At 40.8% G+C, this 9416-nt stretch overlaps 1 pseudogene; it reads right to left on the bottom strand.

Annotated features, from left to right (window-relative positions):
- Window positions 1–3845: 3845 nt before the first annotated feature.
- LOC100424003 (pescadillo homolog pseudogene) lies at window positions 3846–6822 on the bottom strand (annotated as a pseudogene).
- Between the last annotated feature and the right edge of the window lie 2594 nt (window positions 6823–9416).

The raw sequence follows: 9416 nt of genomic DNA, 5'->3' as shown, positions 1-9416 counted from the left end.
AATCATGGATTGGGAAAAACACAAATTTCAGAATATTTCTGGGAAAGGCTTAATTTGTTAGTTCTTCACTGGTTTATAATTGCTATATGTGAGGATAATTAGAGAATAAAAGCTAACTCCATGCTAACAAAAAATCTATTCTTACTTTAGGAACACATCAGAATTATGCACATTGGACTTTTTCCTATTGCTGATTTGATTTCAAGCTAAAGCACTGCTAAAAGGAGTGGGACACATACACCAGGAAGCAAACTTCTTGTCCAACAACATTAGGAGATATATATATATATCTCCTAATATATATATATTTATAACATGTAAAAAATATATATATTTTTTACATGTTAGGGGGCTTGACCTGTAAGTTTCTGTGAGGTGAAGAATTTGGGATATGGAGTAGAAAAATATCTTCCCTAATAGGTAAAATATGGTATAAAGCATACTTAAATTATGCATATAAAATGATATTATTGTATCTAATGTAAAACAAAAAGATAATTAAATGTCATGAGTTAGGAATGGGGATAACAGTCATGATAACATAATTTAATTAGACTAGATCATCTCTAGGTTTTTACTGACTTATTTTTAAAATTTGTTACCTCTTTGATGTGATTGTTTTCAACCATTACTAAGCAATTCTATAGTCAATACAGGATTATTCAGTTACTGTATATATACTCTTAAAGTTAATTTAGAGTTAATAATAAACCAAAATTATATGCTTTATGTGCACTAAAATCTCTCCAGAATTGCCAACTTAACAAATACTTGAATCAGCTTAGTTGGCTTCAATGTTTTTTTAAAAGGCAAAAGGCCAAGAGGGTTTTATGAAACTATTATGGATCCATCTACGAATATTTCAGAAGTGCACTGCTCTTACATAAAAAAAAAAAAGTCATTTTGATTGCACTTTGGAATCCAGGTGTTAAAATGTACAGCTTGTATGACTTCAGTTTAATGGGCTGTCAACTGTCCAGGCGACTGCAGTACAAAGCTAGGCATGTCTTTAATCTTCAAAGAAAAAAAAGTAAAGAGAATAAATTCAGCTATTAGCTTGAAGGTAAAAATAAATGAAAGGATAACGTGAAAGCAAGCAGTATTAGAGTTCATAGATTTCTTATTGGAAATTTGAAATTATATTATCAGTGTATGGTAATTATATACATATACATATGCATATATATATACACACACATACACGTGCACTCACATACAAGTACATTTGTGGGTAACTTAATGACAGAGATAAGTTCTGAGGAATGAATCCTTGGGTGACGTCCTTGCTTGTATGAATATCATGGAGTGTACTTACACAAACCTGGATGATACAGTGTACCACGCAACTAGGCTATGTGGTATGGCCTGTTGCTCCCAGCTACAAACCTGGATGGCATGGTATTTGTGAATGTAAACATATCTAAGCATAGAAGTAGTACAGTAAAAATACAATATAAAAAAGGTAAAAAATGGTGCTTGTGTATAGTACACTTATCATGGATGGGAATTGTAGTACTAGAAGTTGTCTGGGTGAGTGAGTGAGTGAGTGGTGAGTGCATGTGAAGACCTATGACATTACTTTACACTACTGCAGAATTTATAAACACTGTCCAGAGGCTACACTAAATTTATTCAAAAAACATTTTCTTTGTTTAATAATAAACCTAGCCTCTGTAACTTCTTTGTAAAGTATTTTTTTTCTTTTGCCTTTTTTACAGCGACGCTTAGCTTAAAACACAAATATATTGTACAGCTATACAAATTTTTTTTCTGTATTTTCTTATTTTATAAACATTTTTCTATTGATTTTTTTTTTTTTTTTTTTACTTCTTAAACTTTCCTGTTAAAAATTAACACACACACATATTAGTCTAGGCCCACATAGGGCCAGGGTTATCAATGTCACTGTCTTCCCTCTCGTCATTTTGTCTCAGTGGAAGTTCTTCAGGGGCAACGACACACGTGGATCTCTCATTTTTTTATGATAACAATGCCATCTTTTGAAAGACCTCCGGAAAAACTTATCTGAAGCTATTTTATAGTTAATTTTTTTTAATTAAATAGGAGTATACTCTAAAGTAACAATAAAAATCATAGTATAGTAAGTCCATAAGCCAGTAATATAGTCATTTATTTTCATTATCAAGTGTTATGTACTGTGCTTTATTGTATGTGTTATACTTCTACATGACTGGCAGGGCAGTAGGTTTGTTCACACCAGCATCATCACAAGCACATGAGTTTCTGCGACAGCAGTATGACAATTACATTGTCACTAGGCAAGAGGAATTTTTCAGCTCCATTTTAATCTTATAGGACCACTGTCACATATGTATTCAATCACTGACCAAAACATCATATGGACAGCATGAGACTCACCATTTTCCAATGATAAATTACATAATAAATTATTAGCAACAGAACTAATTGTATAGTTCTGAACATCTAATTAAAATATTTGTTTTGAGAACATCTGGGTTAGTCCAGGTTTGATTGTTTTATTTGTACCTGTGAAAATATTTGTTTTACTTGTATAACTTGAATGGCTTTTGCATAGTTTTGATATAGCCATAACATTAATAATTATGCCAAACTTATGTCCTTGCAATATTCATAATGTCTCATTTTTTAGAATCATTTGGTCTTTACAATAAAGACAATCTTACTTTTTAAAAATTTATTTATGTTTCTCTAATTTATTCTTTAGATTCTAAATGCATGTTTGGGATTACCTTAGTAGTTTATCCATTAAAAAAATGATTCTTTTGGTGGGTATATGTGTGAAGACAAGCTTGTTTTTTACTAAATATTTCCTCTTTTAATCTTTTTAATATACTTCATCGCCATACCTAATATTTTTGTATTTTTATTACAAACTACAAATATGCATTGCTTGTATTTTAATTTATAATTTAAATTTATTAAACAAATGTATATACATAAATTTTAGTCCAATAATTTGACATGGCTACTCCATTCACCATGCAAATTTGTATGTCCAGACAATTTCTTCCAACATATTTAAATAATATATTTAATAACTTTTTGAATTCACTGCAGAGTTTGACAGATAGAAAATCAACTATTTGGGGGCTAAGGTAAAATTTAGTTATCTTACTGTTGCACCCAATAGACTCACATATACACACAGGCATACACACACACGCGCACACGTGCACACACACACACATAATATTTTTTCCTATTCATCTAATATAGAGGTAATTTTTTTAATCTTAATCTCCATCATGGTTATATAGGTGCTTAGATTTTTAAAACTTTTATTGTACTCTATTCTTTAAAAATGTACAATATGCTACAGGTTTGTTATACTTCAATAACAGGGAAATGAATTAATTAAATTAATTGAGTGAATAAATTAAATGACTTACTTTTAGTGAATCTATTTCTCTTCTTCGCAATTGGCTGCAAAAGTCCAGTCGTTTAATCACAATTGCTACCCACACCCTCAACCCATCACAGCCTGAGAATCATGGGACACACTTTGTGGGAGGGAGCCATGGAAAGCCAAGATGAATGGGGACAGCATGTGAGGGCCTGGTCAGGCCCCTGCACCTCGTGTCCCTGGCTTCTAGGAGCACAGAATCAGGCTGGGCACAGAGGCCTCTTTTCTGCCCACGAACCAGCAGGGGAGCTCCATCCAAAGGAAGTCAGGTCTCCCCACCAGGCTAGTCAGCGAGCATGAGGGGTCAGGACTGGCTGGAGGAAGGAAGAAGTGAAGATAAGCGACTCTGATCTGTCACCACATTTAGGTGCTCTGACCTGCCTCTGCCACATTCAGCTGCTGGGGAGTTGGCCTCGGCCCTCTGAGGGGCCACTGGCACTCAAACCAGCCTTGACTTCTCTGCTTTCTTCTCACATCTCACTGCCTCATCATGGGCTTTCTGCTACTCTGGTAGCTTTTTGGCCTCTTGGCTTTTCTGCCTTTTGTCAAACATGATCTTCTGGTACAGGTACTTCTCCGGCTTCTTCATCATAACAATCAGGAGCTTGGCCTCGATCTCCTCCTCCTGGGTCAGCAGCTGCTCCAAACTACCCTCCTCTTCGTTTACTCCCCCTTCATCACCATCACCTTGGTTGTCTTCCTCCTCCTCCTCCTCTTCTGACTCATTCAAGTTTCCTGGGTCCTCTCCCAGCTGCAGAGCCAGAAGCTTCAGCTTCTCAGGTGGGATGTAATCTCCTTCCTCCTCAGTCACAAAAGGTGAAGGGTGTGGGGGTAGCTGCATTGCAGGAAAGTACTCTGCTCCAGGGAAGTGCAGTCTAGCATTCATGGAGTCAAACACCTACTGGGGCTCCACATAGTGCCTGCTAATAACTGACGTCTGCTGCCCAGGCCAGTCGACAATCTGGTGGGTGCTGCATACTTGAGACTGATGCACAAAGGCTTTTGCCAGGATATGTCTCCCCAAAAACTCCTGATGACGAAGGCTAGGGCTTCAGGGGACACCTGTCAGTTAAGTAAAAACTTTAAGCCCTCAGAAAGCTTCTTGTGGTGCTCCTGCACCTCCAGCTCCTTCCTAAGGTTCTCCTTCTGCACCGCCAACTCCCCATCGGTGGGAAACTCATCCACTTCGGCCTCTTCCTCTGTGGCAAGCACCGCAGCGTGGGCCAGGCTCACACTGAGGGCCTCCAGTTTCTCCACTGGCCTCTCCGAGTCCAGCACGTAGGTACCATCACTGGCCTTCGCCTCTGCTTGGGCCTAACCCTCAGCTTGAGGGAATAGTGAACGTTGAGTGACTGATAGAGGCTGAAGTTCATCGATGAAGCCCAGTAGGGTGGTGTAGAACTAGGTGAAGGTGGCCGTGACTCTGGAGTCCATGTCTGTCTGGTGGTGGTGGGAGAAAGTATAGGGGGTGATCCATATAATGGGCTGTAGCAGCACCTCAGCCTGGTAGTAAATGCCTTTGATGGGCACGAAGACCTTGCTTAGGGCACAGGGAGCGATCACGTAATGCATGAACTCCACTGCCAGCCCGCAGCACAGCTGAATGGTCTCTACATGGGACTTCAGTCCAGGGGAAAGTGGAAAAGAGGAAGCACATGGAGAAGGCAGCGCCACCCAGGTCCCCCCAGGCGTCAATGAATGTGGGGTACCATTCCTTGATGATATGGTCATGTTTGTGGTCAACCTTATTGTCCTTTACATGTTCCTCGGTGTTCCGCTCGCTCTTCCCATAGGCCTTCCAGGACTTCCAGACAGATTCCTTGTATTCCCGGACCTTGTTGAAGATGAATTTTTGGAGGAGAAACCTGATGTCTTCCATAAGGTAACAAGTTTGGGCCGCAGTAGCACCTCTATTAACCTTCTTCTTGTGTTTGGGTTCATGAGGATAAATGCCCATCAAGATGCACCGTCGCCTCGAGTCAGCCATGTTCAGTGGGAGCTTCTTTCCTGGCTTTGCTTCCCGTGATGTGGTTGGCGGGTGAGCCTCCTTCCTGCTGCTGCTGCTCAAGGCCTCCTGTAGCTCCACGTTAAGCATCCCATGAGTGCCGCAGACTGACAGTGCCACTTCCTCCCGGAGTCTGTATTTGTCCTCTCGTAAAAATCTTTTACTCTCTAAACATAAACCAAACTTTATATTAATTAATTTCATAACATTTAGTCTTCAGTTTTAGCACTTAATTATATATTTCAACTTCGGGGATAAAAATGTATTACAAAAAAAGTTTACATTGCCTTTTAATGACCTATAGCCTACTTTATTATGGTTCAAGTAACTATTTCTTTATTGAAAAAAAATTATTTAATGGTCTTGTGTCCGGTATTGGTGGGTTCTTGGTCTCACTGACTTCAAGAATGAAGCCATGGAAACTCATGGTGAGTGTTATAGTTTTTAAAGATGGTGTGTCCTGGGTTTGTTCCTTCTGATATTCAGATGTGTTCCGAGTTTCCTCCTTCTGGTGGGTTCGTGGTCTCGCTGACTTCAGGAGTGAAGCTGCAGACCTTCATGGTGAATGTCACAGCTTTTAAGGAGGCACATCTGGAGTTGTTTGTTCCTCCCATCTGGAGTTATTCATTCCTCCTGGTGGGTTCGTGGTCTGGAGTTACTCATTCCTCCCTGGTGGGTTCGTGGTCTTGCTGCAGACCTTCCCTGTGAGTGTTACAGCTCATAAAAGCAGTACAGACCCAGACTGAGCAGCAGAAAGATTTATTGCAAAGAGCAAAAGAACAAAGCTTCCACAGCATGCAAGTGGACCCAAGCAAGTTGTGGCTGCGGGCTCCGGCAGCCTGCTTTTATTCCCTTATCCGGCCCCACCCACATCCTGCTGATTGGTCCATTTTACAGAGTGCCAATTAGTCCATTTTACACAGAGCTGACTGGTCCGTTTTACAGAGAGCTGTTTGGTACCTTCTGACAGGGTGCTGATTGGTGCGTTTACAATCCCTGAGCTAGACATAGAGTGGTGATTGGTGCATTTACAATCCTTTAGCTAGACACATAAGTTCTCCAAGTCCCCACTAGATTAGCTAGACACAGAGCACTGATTGGTGCATTTACAAACCTTGAGCTAGACACAGGGTGCTGATTGGTGCATTTACAATCCTTGAGCTAGACACAAAGTGCTGATTGGTACATTTACAATCCTCCAGCTAGACATAGAAGTTCTCCAAGTCCCCACCAGATTAGCTAGATACAGAGTGCTGATTGGTGCATCCACAAACCCTGAGCAAGACACGAAGTGCTGATTGGTGCATATACAATCCTCCAGCTAGACATAAAATTTCTACAAGTCCCTACCCTATTCAGGAGCCCAGCTGGCTTCACCTAATGGATGCCGTGCCCGTCCTGGCCTGGCCATGGGTGTAGCTGCCTGTCAGTCCCATTAGTTGCCCTGGCACTCCTCAGCCCTTGGGCGGTGGATAGCACCAGGTGCCGGGGATCAGGGGATGGTGCCCGTCGGGGAGGCTCGGGCAGCATGGGAACACACCACTGGGGGTTCAGGCATGGTGGACTGCAGGTCCCAAGCCCTGCACCTCAGGGAGGAAGCTCAGGCCTGGTGAGAATTCAAGCATGGCATGGGTGGACTGGCAGTGCTGTGGGACCCAGTGTCCCCTCCACAGTTGCTGGCCCAGGTGCTAAGCCTCTCACTGCCCAGGGCCAATGCTGCCCGCCAGCTGCTCCTAGTGTGAGGCCCGCCGAGCCAGCACCCACCCAGAACGCACGCTGGCCCGTGAGCTCTGCACACTGCCCTGGATCCCCCCACCGCCAGCCTCTCCCTCCACACTTCCCTATAAGCTGAGGGAGCCCGCTGCCAACTCGGCCAGCCCAGAGAGGGGCTCCCACAGTGCAGAGGCAGGCTGAAGGGCTCAAGTCGGCCAGAGTGGATGCCAAGGCCGAGAAGGTGCTGAGAGCCAGGGCTGCTAGCATGTTGTCACCTCTCAGTCTCATTCTTATGTTCAAACAACGTAGTATTCAATGTCATGGTGTTTCTGAAACTGCAAGTAGTTTTTGTTTTTGTTTTCTATCCCACTGGGCACATAAAGAGATAACTAGACAGCCATAGGACAGTACAGAACAAATGTGGGCAAAAGTCAAATATACAAATGATAAACTCGTCCCTTTATATCTAACCCAATAGGTGAGCACCTTTAACTTATTTTTAGAACAATTTTTTAACAAATACAAAAGCAAAAACAATGCATATACTGAAACACAAATAAGAACATAATATATAGCATGCAATAATTAGAAAGTTTCCTTTAGATTATCTCATTTGCCATGTAAATCTTCTCCTCAGAGTTAACCATTGTTAGCATTTTGGTACATGTAATGTTTACCTTTTAGACCATTTAAATTGCATTCACACGATTTCTGCACACATATGCTCATATATTTTATTTTGCAACTTTCTCTTTTATGTTGAGCAAAATGCCATTGATATATTTCCAGGTCAGTACTACCCATCTATCTTGCTGTGTATAATGGTTCCAGAGTATTTCTTACTATGACCAGAGCATACTTTACTGAATCATTTCTCTACTTATAAATATTTATAGTTTTCTATACCAAACGTTCAGGATTTTTTATACAGTATTAACTAGAAAATTTCTATGGTCAATTTCTTTTCTTTTTTTTTTTTTTCTTTTATTTATTTATTTATTTATTTATTTATTATTATTATTATTATTATTATACTTTAAGTTCTAGGGCACATGTGCATAACGTGCAGGTTTGTTACATATGTATACTTGTGCCATGTTGCTGTGTTGCACCCATCAACTCGTCAGCACCCATCACCTCGTCATTTACATCAGGTATAACTCCCAATGCAGTCCCTCACCCCTCCCCCCTCCCCCATTCCCCTCCCTCCTCCCTATGATAGGCCCTGGTGTGTGATGTTCCCCTTCCCGAGTCCAAGTGATCTCATTGTTCAGTTCCCACCTATGAGTGAGAACATGCGGTGTTTGGTTTTCTCTTCTTGCGATAGTTTGCTAAGAATGATGGTTTCCAGCTGCATCCATGTCCCTACAAAGGACACAAACTCATCCTTTTTTATGGCTGCATAGTATTCCATGGTGTAGATGTGCCATATTTTCTTAATCCAGTCTGTCACTGATGGACATTTGGGTTGATTCCAAGTCTTCGCTATTGTGAATAGTGCCACAATAAACATACGTGTGCATGTGTCTTTATAGCAGCATGATTTATAATTCTTTGGGTATATACCCAGTAATGGGATGGCTGGGTCATATGGTACATCTAGTTCTAGATCCTTGAGGAATCACCATACTGTTTTCCATAATGGTTGAACTAGTTTACAATCCCACCAACAGTGTAAAAGTGTTCCTATTTCTCCACATCCTCTCCAGCACCTGTTGTTTCCTGACTTTTTCATGATCGCCATTCTAACTGGTGTGAGATGGTATCTCATTGTGGTTTTGATTTGCATTTCTCTGATGGCCAGTGATGATGAGCATTTTTTCATGTGTCTGTTGGCTGTATGAATGTCTTCTTTTGAGAAATGTCTGTTCATATCCTTTGCCCACCTTTTGATGGGGTTGTTTGTTTTTTTCTTGTAAATTTGTTTGAGTTCTTTGTAGGTTCTGGATATTAGCCCTTTGTCAGATGAGTAGATTGCAAAAATTTTCTCCCATTCTGTAGGTTACCTGTTCACTCTGATGGTAGTTTCTTTTGCTGTGCAGAAGCTCTTTAGTTTAATGAGATCCCATTTGCCAATTTTGGCTTTTGCTGCCGTTGCTTTTGGTATTTTAGACATGAAGTCTTTGCCCATGCCTATGTCCTGAATGGTACTACCTGGGTTTTCCTCTAGGATTTTTATGGTATTAGGTCTAACGTTTAAGTCTCTAATCCATCTTGAATTAATTTTCGTATAAGGAGTAAGGAAAGGATCCAGTTTCAGCTTTCTACTTATGGCTAGCCAATTTTCCCAGC

Source organism: Macaca mulatta, chromosome 5, assembly GCF_049350105.2.
Source record: "Macaca mulatta isolate MMU2019108-1 chromosome 5, T2T-MMU8v2.0, whole genome shotgun sequence".
In the NCBI taxonomy this organism is placed as follows: domain Eukaryota; kingdom Metazoa; phylum Chordata; class Mammalia; order Primates; family Cercopithecidae; genus Macaca; species Macaca mulatta.
This window is presented reverse-complemented; position numbering and strand designations above follow the sequence as displayed.